Raw genomic sequence first — 13,436 nt, 5'->3', positions numbered from 1 at the left:
TGTGTGTGTGTGTGTGTGTGTGTGTGTGTGTGTGTGTGTGTGTGTGTGAGTTTATTCTGCCACAACTGGCCATTAAGTGCTATAGTTCCTCAAGGCTCATGCCAGCTTTTATTGTATATTTTCATCGGTAATCTTCTCGAATAACAGTGTGAATGACAATCTCTCCATCATTAATTTCTAGACATGATCCATATCTTTGTTCTAAAATCATGTGTCTAGCTTTTAACTTGGCTTATTTCATTGGACAGACAAAACACAAAGAAGCCAAGACTAAATTAACAATATTTCTGTACAATCCTGACTTCTCAGTGAGTGGCTTTAGTTCTTCTCTTGGACTCAACCTCAAAATCTTTCTCTTCATTCCCTTAACTGATTTCAATCAATTCAACATCATTGAAATTGCTGAAAGAAGAAAATGATTCATAAAAACACAGATATGAGCAACTCAGTCAACCAGTTTCAAGTAATTGGCAGACATAGAACATAGCAACTGGAGAATAATTTATATCGTTATTATTTATATTAGAACATTATACTTTATAATAAGTTCAGTATATATTTGTATGTATTGGTGTTTTATGTTAGCATTTAATATAACAACTGCAATTTCTTTTTCTATTTTAATATATTTTTTATTGATTTTATACAGCTGTAGCCCTCTGTATAAAACCTCCCTTTCCCTCCCAATCCTCCCCTCCCTCCCTCATCTCCTCCCTGCCCCCTTCCGAATCCACTGAGAGGGGGTGTCTTCTTCTCCTTCTATCTGGCCGTAGCTTATCAGGTATCTTCAGGATGGTTGCAATGTCCTTATCTGTGGCCTAGCAAGGCTGCTCCTCCCTCAGAGGCGGGGGAGGGGAAGCTCATGAGTTCATGTCAGAAACAATTCCTGCCCCCCTTACTAGGGAACCCACTTGGATATTGAGATACCATGGGCTATGTCTGAACAGGGATTGTAGGTTATATCCATGCATGGTTCCTTGGTTGGATAAACAGTCTCATAGAAGACCCCTGTGCTCAAATATATTTGGACCTTGTGGGGCTCCCTGTCCCCTCTAGGATATACTAAGTCTTCCTTCCTTCATATGATTCCCTACACTCTGCCGAAGGTTTGGTTAGGGTCTCAGCATCTGCTTTGATACACTAGTAGGTAGAGTCTTTCAGGTGCCTTCTGTGGTAGACTACTGTCCTGTTACTTGTTTTCTCCTATTTCCAATGTCCATCCCCTTTGTCTTTCTAGATGAGGATTGATCATCTTACCCCTGGACCTCTTTCTTGTTTATCTTCTTTAGGGGTACATATTTTAGTACGTTTATCTTATTTTATAGGTCTATATAAGTGAGGATATACCATGTGTGTCTTTCTGCTTTTGCGATACCTCACTCAGGATGATTTTTTTCTAGATCCCACCATTTGCCAGAAAAATTCATGATTTCCTTGTTTTTAATTGCTGAGTAGTATTCCATTGTGTAAAAGTACCACAATTTCTGTATCCATTCCTCCGTTGATGGACATCTGGGTTGTTTCCAGGTTCTGGCTATTACAAATAAAACTGCTACAAACATGGCTGAGCAAATGTCCTTGTGTACTTGATCATCTTTTGGATATATGCCTAGGAGTGGTATAGCTGGAGGTAACATTATTCCTAATTGTCTGAAAAAGCTCCAGACTGATTTCCATAGTGGTTGTACCAGTTGACATTCCCACCAGCAATGGAGGAGGGTTCCTCTTTCTCTACAGCCTCTCCAGCATGCATTATCTCTTGAGGTTTTGATCTTAGACATTCTGATGGGTGTAAGGTGAAATCTCAGGGTTGTTTTGATTTGCATCTCTCTGATGACTAGGGATGTTGAACATCTCCTTATGTGTTTCTCTGCCATTCTATATTCTTCTACAGAGAATTGTCTGTTTAGCTCCATACCCCATTTTTTAATTGGGTTACTTGAATTATTGCCTTTTAACTTTTTTAGTTCTTTATATATTCCAGATATCAGCCCTCTGTCAGATGTTGGGTTGGTGAAGATCCTTTCTCAATCTGTAGGCTGTTGTTTTGTTCTAACGACAGTGTCTTTTGCTTTACAGAGCTTTTCAGTTTTATGAGGTCCATTTATTGATTGTTGCTCTTAGGGCCTGTGCTGATGGTGTTCTGTTCAAGAAGTTGTCTCCTGTGCCAATGAGTTCTAGGGTCTTCCCCACTTTTTCTTCTAGCTGATTTAGAGTATCACTTTATAATAAGAACATTATACTTTGTAAGTTCAATATATATTTGTAAGTATTTGTGTTTTATGTTAGCATTTAATATAACAACTGCAATTTCTAAGTTGCTTATTAAATTGTATTGTTATTTAAATCTGGATAACATTTATGCCAGTAGTACTTTCTAACTGTATTTTTTTCATATTTATAATACCTTGTGTGTTTATGGTATGCATATGTATGTCGGTGTATGTTTTCTTTTTAAAAAATTGATATTTATTATATAATTATATTTCTCTCCTTTTTTTCTTCCTCCAAACATTCCTATCTTCATGCTCTCCAAATTAATAGCCTCTTTTCTTGTTATTGTATGGATATATGTATGTGTATTTACACACACACACACATATATATATATATATTCATAAATATAACTTGTTCAGTTCATATAATGTTGCCTGTATGTATGGTTTCATGACTGACCATTTGGCACTGAACAACCAATTTCTGTGCTCTTCCCAAGGGAATGTAACCTCTACTGCTCCCAGCTTTTCTCAGTTACCTAGAGTTCTTTGTGCAGGACTGACGCCTCATGGGCTTTCTGCTTTGATATGTTGTTTGGTGTAGTCTTTGTTCAGCTCAAGTTTGTGCAGTCATGTTAGTGAGTAGTGCTTAACAAAATCATTAATGCCGTATGTGAGAAGCCCTGTTTTTGAGTTGGTGGTCAGGGCTGTTCTAGGGATTCCCAAAACAAATAACCTATTGCTGTTGCCCTTGGTTGCCCCAATATCGTAGAAGGTAAGTCTATTGCTAAAGGACCCAGAGATCAATGAGCTAGAACTGACCTAAATGCTTCCTTTTTGAGAACTAGCTTTCTTTGAGAACTAGCAGAATATACTATGTAAACCTCTAAAGGAGTGAGGCAATCAACAGTCCTTCCTAACTATGACACCTATGTACCACATCAACAGTAACCCTAAGGATGCACTAGTGGCAGAAATACCTTGGTGGTAACCAATAGCTCTCTAATTGGACTCAATGTCCACTCAATGAGAAGCAAACTGTGCCTGGTACTGGAAGCCTAACTACTCAGTATTAGTGAAGCCATGGTTATTGGAGGATAATATATTAAACTGACTGGGGAATTTTTAAGTATCCAATTTTAAAAGACTGACAGTATGCAGATTTAATTTTCTGAATCATTCTTCAGCAATAGTTAGATATCAGTAACACAAAGATAATCAAACAATTCCTGTGTAGAAATTAAGCAGTCTCTAAAAGTCTTATTATTCATTATAGAAGGTCTTATCAAACTAGATATAGGAGGAAGTTTTCTTTTCCAGGTATTTGTTTTTAAAAACCTTATAAAGTTTTTATACTTAAGTAATTTAAGTTTGAAATCTTTCACCCCAAGACTGGCTCCAATGGAATGAAATTTTCTATCAGTACTGGCATTAATCAATGTGTAAACCAAGTTATGAATGTGTGAAAAAGAAAATTGCAGTTTTTTTTTTCATAGATGGTGTGATGGTGTGAATATAGATCCTGAGAGCAGTTACTGACCACCTTGTTGTAAGGAATGTTTTCAGACTCATAGATCTAAGTGCAAAGTTGGCATGTGAAAAAAAAAGGTACAATTCTGTATGTCAATAATAAAGGGAATTAATGGAGTATCATCAAGAGTAGTCTCAAAATAATGAGATATGAAAAATGTTCATATTGAAAGTTTCAAAATATATTTGAAGAAACATTAAAAATCTCATTTATTTTCCCTTTACTTTTCCTCATTCTCTAGGCCTTTTCCCCACTTTCTTATCTATGGACCAATAAATCAACATCAAGTTTGTTGTAGATTTATGATAATTTTGAGACTTTGAAGACTCCATCTTCTTGTCTTTTTTTCTCCTACTGTATTCCACTTATTCTGAGCCCTTTATATGTTAGATTATTTATTATTTTAAATAACCTGTCATATATATGTACTGTGAACCAAAACTGGGTCCTCTGTACAGTTATACACATACCTAACTGCTGAGCCATCTTTCTGGTTCCTAGCCTCTTATATTTTAGGAACTTAGTTTTACATGAACCTATAAGAAATATAAGAATAGACATTGATGAAATTGGAAAAAGTAGAAGAAAAAATTGTCAAGATACAGCAAATGAGATGTATTTTTTCATAAGAATTTTTAAAAGAAACACCTTTGTGCTTTATCAATTCTTATTATTCAAAGGAAAAATAATATTGAAAATAACATGATTTTGTTCATAAAGAGGCAGAGACTGAATCTGTAGTAACATGAAAGTTTTATATTGGTATGTCTGGAACTCTAGATAAAACTTATATTTCCAAATCAAGTATATTAGTCATCAAGAAATACAAGATATGTAAAAACAAGCACATAAAACTAATACACTTACCCAACAGTTAAATAAATTTCCCCCCAAACTTCATGCACACACACCTTCACTTCATGAACTGGTAACTATGGTACATCCAAACAGTGTAATATTATGGAGTGATTAAAAAAATAAATGCATCATTGAGCTACAAAAAAAAAATGGAGAAAGGTACCTTAGATGTGCTTTTCTCAGTGAAATAAGAAAGAATAAAGAATATGTAATTTGAGATTTCCTCCCTATTGCATTCTGAAAACACAACGTAGAGACCCTATGAAATGATCAGTGACTGGAAATGCAGAGGAAGAAGATGAGGACTAGAGGGTGTAGAAGATATTTAAGTCAAGGAAGCTATTCTGGATAATGTTATAATGGTTTGTAAACAGTGAACATCTGTGAAAAGCCATAGGCAGGCATAACACAGAGTCACCTTAGAGGGAGGGAGAAAGGGGAGGGGCACCTTAGAGGGAGGGAGAAAGAAGGTGGTACGAATGATTATATTGCACAATATACTTGAAAGAAGTTGTCTATAAGAAACTCATTACTATGTTCAGTGAATATATGTAACACACACAAAAAGGTAAATAATAGGAAGAATGGGTTGAGGGGAAGGAGACTGAAAAAGAATATAGGTTTTTTTTTTAATGCTCTGTACTATGCCTAATTTGTCTATAAATCTAAAACTATTCTAACTTGTTATGAAAATGACCTACAGAAAGAAACCACATTTGTGACTAGGTAGATAAGGAAGTCATTAATTTGTTTTTATTTAGCGATAAGACACCAAACATCCAGATGGTAATATTTTCATGGGATAGCACATGAAAAAGAAACCAATTTAAAGAACCCTGACAGGGATTGTCTTATACATTTTTATATTAAACTTTAAACTAATATCAAGAATTTATGTGCAATGTGGGCATAGATAATCAGTACAGACTTTGTGTGTGGAACCTCTAACCTGACACTGACTATCATCAGCTCCTGGGAACTGGATGAGGCATTTGCAGGAAAAGACGCTTTGAAATTTGATCATTTTTAGGAGTGAAAAATGATATTTCATCCCTACCCCAAACCATAAACAGAGAATACTTAGTAGAACGATGGGTGAAGAAACACAACTTAGGTTTTTGAAGGAGTTCCATGGAGAACTGACTTGTGAGTTTGCGTACAGTGAGTATGGGTTGAAATTACTAGTCACACGTACCCAAAAGACAAGGGAAAGAGGGAAGAGAATCATCAATGGGGCTCATTTATAAATGTAACTACTGGATCTCTTTTTACAACAGTAATTTGTCAACTATAAATTCTTGCCCGCAAATATGTCTCACATGGGGAATCTGTGGTCCATGCCGGGTATGTTAATGTGTGTAAAGTGGGGAACAATTTAGCAATACCAACTTATGATATGCTCAGTCTACACACCAACACTTCTCTAAGACCTGTTTCTCAATGGGCCTTGCCTCAGATCTTTAGTGTGTCTATACCTTCTGAGAGCTACTTAGCTAAATCCTTTGTCATTGCCAGAAGCATCTTAAGTTCCCATTTGCTGGAACATCAACAAATCTCACCACTGTGAAATACTGAACAACTTTAAAATATCTTTAGTAAACCTATATCTTTGTGAATAATATCCATGAGTGGAACATTGAATGAAAAGTAGCTTCCCAACCTACTAGAAGTAGGCAGAATTAGGAAAGATTGAATGAGCCCTCCATGAAAACAGGTGATGCAGTGATGAAGCCCATATTTACTTAATACTTGCAAAGCGCTTTTATGTATATGATCATGTTGGATTTAAGCCAGCATATTGGCCAGTGATAGGTAGGTAGGTAGGTAGATAGATAGATAGATAGATAGATAGATAGATAGATAGATAGATAGATGATAAACATAGAGCATAGACACGTAAAGGTAGATAATAGATGATAGATGGTAGACAGATATAAATAGATACATAGATAGAGATGGATGATAGAGATAGGTAGGTAGATAGACAGACAGACAGACAGACAGACAGCTAGATAGATAGATAGATAGGAACAGTGAAGTGGGAAGGAAAATCTGTGAAACGACATGTTTGTGAGTGACTTTTTAGCTTTATTAATATACTTGATTTCTCCACATGCAAGCAAAATATACTACAGGTTCAGAGGAAAATATACTGATGATCTCAGATTGAGTGACAATAGTCTTTGACCAGCTAAGGAGAATTAGAAAGTTTCCTGAAACTATGAGCACCAGTACAGGCCTCTCTTTTCACTAGGTAAAGATAAAAACAAATCCCCCAATTTGTGTTTAAGTAGGATGTTTTACTCCGCCAGAATTCTAGGTGGAGATTGCTTAGTTAAAATAAGATATAGTAGAATACACTGCCTCTTACTCTACCACATGAATTCACGTTTATGGTTCTCAACCTTCCTAACACTTCAACCCTTTAATACACTTCTTCATGTTGTGGTGACCTCCAACCATAAAATTGTTTTTGTTGCTACTTCATAAATGTAAATTTGCTACTGTTATGAATTATAATGTAAGTATCTGATGCTCAGGATATTTGATATGTGACCCCTGTCATTTAACCCTCAAAGTCATCTCAACCCACAGGTTGAGGACCACGGCTACAAACTATGAGAAGCACTTTGAGTCTTGTTACTGATAAGCTCAGTTAAGGTCATGAAGAAAAAATGCTACTGTTACTCTGAGCTCCCCTGTCATTCTTTGTGGTTTTGATTCAGCTCTGGGTGTGGTCTGAGCTCAGTTAGACACTTTGAGGGCTGGTGTTTTTGTTGTTGTTGTTGTTTTGTTTTTTCTTTTCTTTTTACATTCGTGCAATTGCTGTCAACTATGGAGAAATGTTTGAAACCATAATATAGATGGGATTGCCATTAGTCTACTTGGCTTGGGCTGTTTCTTGTGAAGATCTTGTCCTGTCTTTAGTGGCTTTGAGAGGCACAGTGCTCATTTTTTGCTTAATCAGTGAAAGCCGAGAGTTTGGGCAGGATGGCAGAAACACTTTGTCTTGTGAGGAGATGAAACCTTTGCTGGTGCTTTGCAAAATGTAAGTGCATTCTTACAAAAAGTTTTAGTGTACCTTTTTAGTTGGTACACATAGTCATTATATTTAATGTGTATTTTGTGGTATTTTCATACACAGTGTAAAACGACCTCACTTACAGTTTCTTTATATTGGAGATATTCAATCTGCTCTCTATTTGTAAGCTCTTAATTAACTGTTAGCAGCCATATCACCCTGCTAAGGAGCTTGCATGTTTAATGTGCAGTCTGCTGGGTGTTTCTGACAAGAACCTTTTCACTTAAGACTTCAGAGAAAATGAAATATTTGTATTTGCTTCAAATATTCTTTGAGATAAGAGAAGTTGGATTATATTTAGTATTCAAACAGGTGAGTTTATTTCACTGGGCTTTTCTTCAAACATAAGTCCTCCTTGGATTTCTTCTTTTAGCATTGCTTATTTCTGTAGTACACACTGTATATTGTAGGAAGTGACCAAGCTCCAGTTAGTAGTACAACTTTAAGAACACATAGAGTTTCTTGGTTTTTTTTTTTTTTTTTGTTACTTTGTTTGTTTGTTTATTTCCTCTTGACAAATATTTTTGTGCTTGCATGCTTGTGATTCAGTATATTTTGTTCTGGTTACAGACTTGAGGAATTGATGGGCAGAATGGTTTTTGTTTTTTATTTTTGCAAAAGTTATTAAAAATAGTTCTGTCTCCAGATAAGATGGAATAAGCTAAAAAGGGAAGGGCACCAACAGCGATTCCTCTGAACTAGACATGAGTTAGTTTTTACTTCTTCCCAGAAACATGCCTCTTTTGTGATTACACCAAGCTAGTGGAAAGATACAGATCGTTTAAAAACTAGACAAAACATGGAGACAATCCTTTTGTGGCTTGGAAGTGCTGTTTAGAGTAACAGCTTCACCATCAAGAAGAGGTATTTCCTGTAACCCATTGCTTTGTTTTTTGTGCTGTTCACTTCATCACTATATGGGTCTTTTGTGGCTGTAAATAAATTTTAGAGTACGTTTATTACCCTCACAAAAATCCTGCTGTATTTTCATTGTCCTTATATTAAATTCACACTGCTTAGGTTTAATATGTTTGGGAGTGATGTGTTTCACAGAATAGCTAAGCTGAATTTAAGACTACCTTGGCCATCAAAACAGCACGGTAGTGGAAAGTGATAGGTGGGTCAGTGGAAGAGAATAGAAAGTCTTAGACACCTTCACTGTCACTACCTGCCACACAAAAATAGGGCATGTTTCATTGCGATGGGGGCCTAAGTAGTTCCTTAGAGGGCAGTGTTCCAATAATAAAGTTGGAATAAATTGTCATCCATGGATAAAATGAACTTAGACCTAACCCCAATCTTGTATGCAGCTATTTTGTTAAAAATAGGTCAGAACTCTAAATGTAAAGCCAAGAAACTCCTAGGAGGAAACATTGCAGAAATCTTTTGCGAATTAAGGTTACACAGTGGATTTCAAAATATAAAACCAGTCCATTGAATAAGATTTGTTAAATGTCATCACATTTCTAAAAGCTAGCCCTTGATAATTAAGAACTTCTGATCTGCATAAGATATTAATAACAAAATGAAAAGGCAAGATATGCAATTGGAATGAATATTTTCATATTATATGTTTAACAAGGCTCTTAGAGTCAAAATATATAATAAGCTCTCATAAGCCAAGAGTAGGAGACCAAGAGCTTTTTATTAAAACAAATGGACAAAACTCTTGAACAGAAAGTTCCCCAAACTAGCAAATTAATGGCCCAAACCATTTTCAATATCACACATCATTAGGAAAATTAAAATATTAAGCCTTTCTAATTAGTACAAAGAACTAAAATAAAAATCCTAACAATGTCAATAGGATGTGAAACTCTCAAATTGTTAGTCGTGAATAAACAAGGAATTCATCCAATCACCCAGGAAAGATTCCATATAAAGTAAGTATTCGCCTGCCTCATGACACACATTGTTGGCCATTTACCTCAGAGAATGGAAAATACTTCCATGCATATTTATAATAGTTTTAGTGGAAAGAACTTAAGACTATAAAGGCCTCATCTGCCCTGCAAGGTGAATAAATCACTTTGTGGTGTGCATGCTCTATGGTGTAATGCTCTCTGAAATCAAGAGGTAATCCTCTGCTGATATGGGCAACAACTGGGCTGAATCTCAGAGCGCAGCTTGTAGGGAGTCAACTTGGGGAGATTACCATGTGGTTCCATTTAAGGAATTTTTGAAGGCAGAGTTGCATTGACAGAGCATATATCCTTCATTCATAGAAGATGTAATTTTCTCCTGAAACTATTCTAATGGTCCCCAGTATCCTCTTCTTGATGCCACGGGGAATTCAGCTGCACAGGTGACATTAATGCTTTCCCACATGCAACAAGCTCTTCAGAGGCCTCCTTCTAACCCCTGCCACCACTTTATTGCACTTTAAAATTTTTAATAGACACGAAGATTCTAAACCCCTCCTTTACGTGAGCATTTAATTCTTCTCATAGTTTCTTCTCAAAACAAATAGACTTCCCCACCAGGGAGTGCAAATCTCTTTTAAGGACTTAGATTGTAAACAGTGATTGCCGGGAAGTTCTGTTGCAAGGCAGATTCTTGGGAATCAGGTTAATCTGATATATTTATTGGTCTTAATCATTTAAATATCATAAAAATTGTTAGGTTTTATTATAGCACGTTCAAACAAAATTGGCTTTAATGCCCCCACAATGAGTCCTCTCCAGATGGAACAGGGGCTTCTTTGAGATCCCTGTAGACCTGGGAATGTGAACATGTAGGTCGTCTGTGTGTGCCATGTCTCCCCGACTTTTACTTGTATGAAATCCCTAATGCCTCCTGTGGTCCTTTCTAATGCCACAGACTATTTTGTTATACTCTACTCCTTGAGTGCTTTGCCTTCTACTGCTCCGGCTGAGGTCATGTCCAAGTGTACCACTCACATCCCCCTTGTGCTGTTGCCTTTGTCTTTCTCCAGATTTCTCTTGGCAGGTGAGTTGCTCCCAGACCCAAGGCCGCTGATTTTTTGCTTAGAAGTTGCTGCCATCTGTCTCCATTTTCATGGATTTTCTTTAAAATTGTCACATATTACATATATTTTAATCAGAGTCTTTCCTCTCCCCAGCCCTTCCCATATTCTTCCCACTCCATACTGACTCAACTTCACGTTCTTTCTATCTAAACCAGTGGTTCTCAATGTTCCTGATGCTGCTACCCTTTAATCCCTCATGTTGTGGTGACCCCCGACTATGAAATTATTTTCCTTTCTACTTCGTAAGTGTGATTTTGCTACTGTTAGGAATGGAAAGGAAAATCTCTGTGTTTTCTGATGATCTTCGGTGACTGCTGTGAGAGTCATCTGGGGTTAGGACCCACAGATTGCTTTAAACCAAATGCAAAGAAAGCTTTTTCTCTCTTTCTCTCTCTCTCTTACACCCACACACCCACACATGAAAAAACAACAACAGCAAAAAACAAAAGCAAATCCATGGAGTCTGTTTTATGTTGGCAACTGCTCCTTAACATGCAGCCTGCTGTGGGGTGTGGTTGATATACTTAGCGTCACTTATTTTGAGAAAACTGTTTTACCCTCTCCCAAATAGCTTCTTAGGTAGGGATTGGACTTCCCCTTGTTTGTGCTGGGACTTGGTGACTTTCACTGTGCATGTCTTGTGTAGTATGTCACAGTCTCTGTAAGTTCATATGTGCATCAAGTAAGGTAACACAGACTCTAAAAGACCTGATAAGTAGGGTCAGATAGAAGGGGAGGAGGTCCTCCCCTCTCAGGAGACTAGGGAAAGGGCATAGGGGGAGAAGAGGGAGGGGAGCTGGAAGGGAGACAAGGGAGGAGGCTGCAAAGGGAATACAAAGTGAATAAATTGTAAAAAAAAAATAGATTAAATTAAAAAAATAATCATTGCATATTTTCCCTTATATGTAGATATTAGCTTTTAATCTTTAGATGTGTGTGTGTGTGTGTGTGTGTGTGTTGCTGCAATGTATCAGAACTTCCTGTTACTTGAGACTGTTTCTTTATCCTGTGCCTCTTTTTTTATTCTGTTGATCAGAATAAACATTTTTAAATGTTAAGAATTGTAGCTGGTTGTGATTCCTATGGAATTTTCATTATATTATTCTTCTCAGAGGTTTTACTTGTGTTGTGTTGTTTCTATGATGAATTTCTGGAGGCTGTGACTTGTACCTAATAGCACCTGTCACATTGAATGTCCTCCATACATTTATTGGAAGCGTTGGATTTTTCTTTCTACATAATCGCATTCCCACTGCAGATTTGAGAAAACTGGGATATAACCAGATGACATAACACTGGTCCAACAGCAAGGTAGCCTGTAGCAAAGTGGAATTTAAACTCAAAGAGTCTGTCTCCAGAGCTCAAGGACTCAATCTGTAGTGCTGGAGAGACTAAGTGCATACTGGGAGAATCTCTTGCCTGTGGTGATGGACAGTAGGGATGGACTGCGTAGATCCACATTCTAATCTTCAGCAGGCTAAAAGCCATGTGAACCCTGATTTATAGGGATTTTGACTGTTCTTTTCACTACTAGTATACCTTCTCTTAAAATGAGATGATGAGAGACAGAAGAGCACTGATCTTTGCTTTCAGAAAGTGCTTCCCTAACCCTAGGCTCTCAGCCTTGTTCCTCAGCCAGATGTGGCACTGTTAGTGCTGCCTAGGTCACAGTGCCATGATAACACTCATTCACATCAAATGGACATTACTGAAGCGTTTGACCCATGCTAAATAGGCTCATTTCTCTGAATTTGATGTTTATTGGCTCTCTGATTAATCTAACCTGTTACATCTCAAGTCACCTTGGCATTTTCAGCGTGACTACACGTCTCTACAGGCACCCTCACCCACACTCCCAACTGCATGTGCGACACATGTCCTAGGCATTTCATCAGGATGAGTCTCTGTGGCTTGTTCCATTACGGGTATGTTGTCAGTTCTTCTGGATATGCACTGGACTTTCATTTTGACAATGGTGTTCCTTTACCTTCATTTTAATGTTATATTGCAGCAATTAAATGCAATCCAAGCCCAAATAAGCACATTTTGTCATTCAAAGCATAGATAAAGATGGGAGTGGGGGGGGGGGATGGCTCCATCAGCAGACCACTAGCTGTACAAGCATGAGGAACTGACTTCAGGAGGATGCCTGGACATCATTAGCAGGCTGATGCATCAGTGAGTTCCAGGTTCAGGGAGAGACACTGTCTTAAATAAACTAGGCACACAGAGTTGCTGAGGAAAACGTCTGACATCAACCTCTGGCTTCTCTACACATGTTCAAACATGTGAAGCACACACACATACACACACGTTTGCTTTAGGTACTCTTTTATCATCTTTGATGTCACATCAAATACCTATTACCTTTCTGAGTACAGGAAATACTCGGTGATCCTCCAATTAGAGAAGGATACATAGTTCCCACTTGCTTATGGTGAAGAAATGCTGTAGTAACTGCTCTAGCAAATAAATATCTTAGCTTTGATGTCCCTAGAGAGGAATAAGTAGTCTTTTAATGAAGCTTAGGCTCAACCTGATAATCCCATCCTTTAGTTTTCTATTACCACCGATAACTCTTAAATATGTTTCTTTAAAAAAATCACCTTTTGCGATATTAATGTTTCACTTCTCATTAAAGAACAGAGAGCCAGTTTTCCCAGTCAGTTTCTGTTGTGTATGCCCTTTCACAGTGAGAAGGCTCATGTCCTCTCCTTATGGTCTGTTTTGCAGAAGTCACCCACCCTTTCCCGGTAGAGA

Source organism: Psammomys obesus, unplaced genomic scaffold, assembly GCF_907164565.1.
Source record: "Psammomys obesus unplaced genomic scaffold, mPsaObe1.curated_primary_1811, whole genome shotgun sequence".
NCBI classification, from domain to species: domain Eukaryota; kingdom Metazoa; phylum Chordata; class Mammalia; order Rodentia; family Muridae; genus Psammomys; species Psammomys obesus.
This window is presented reverse-complemented; position numbering follows the sequence as displayed.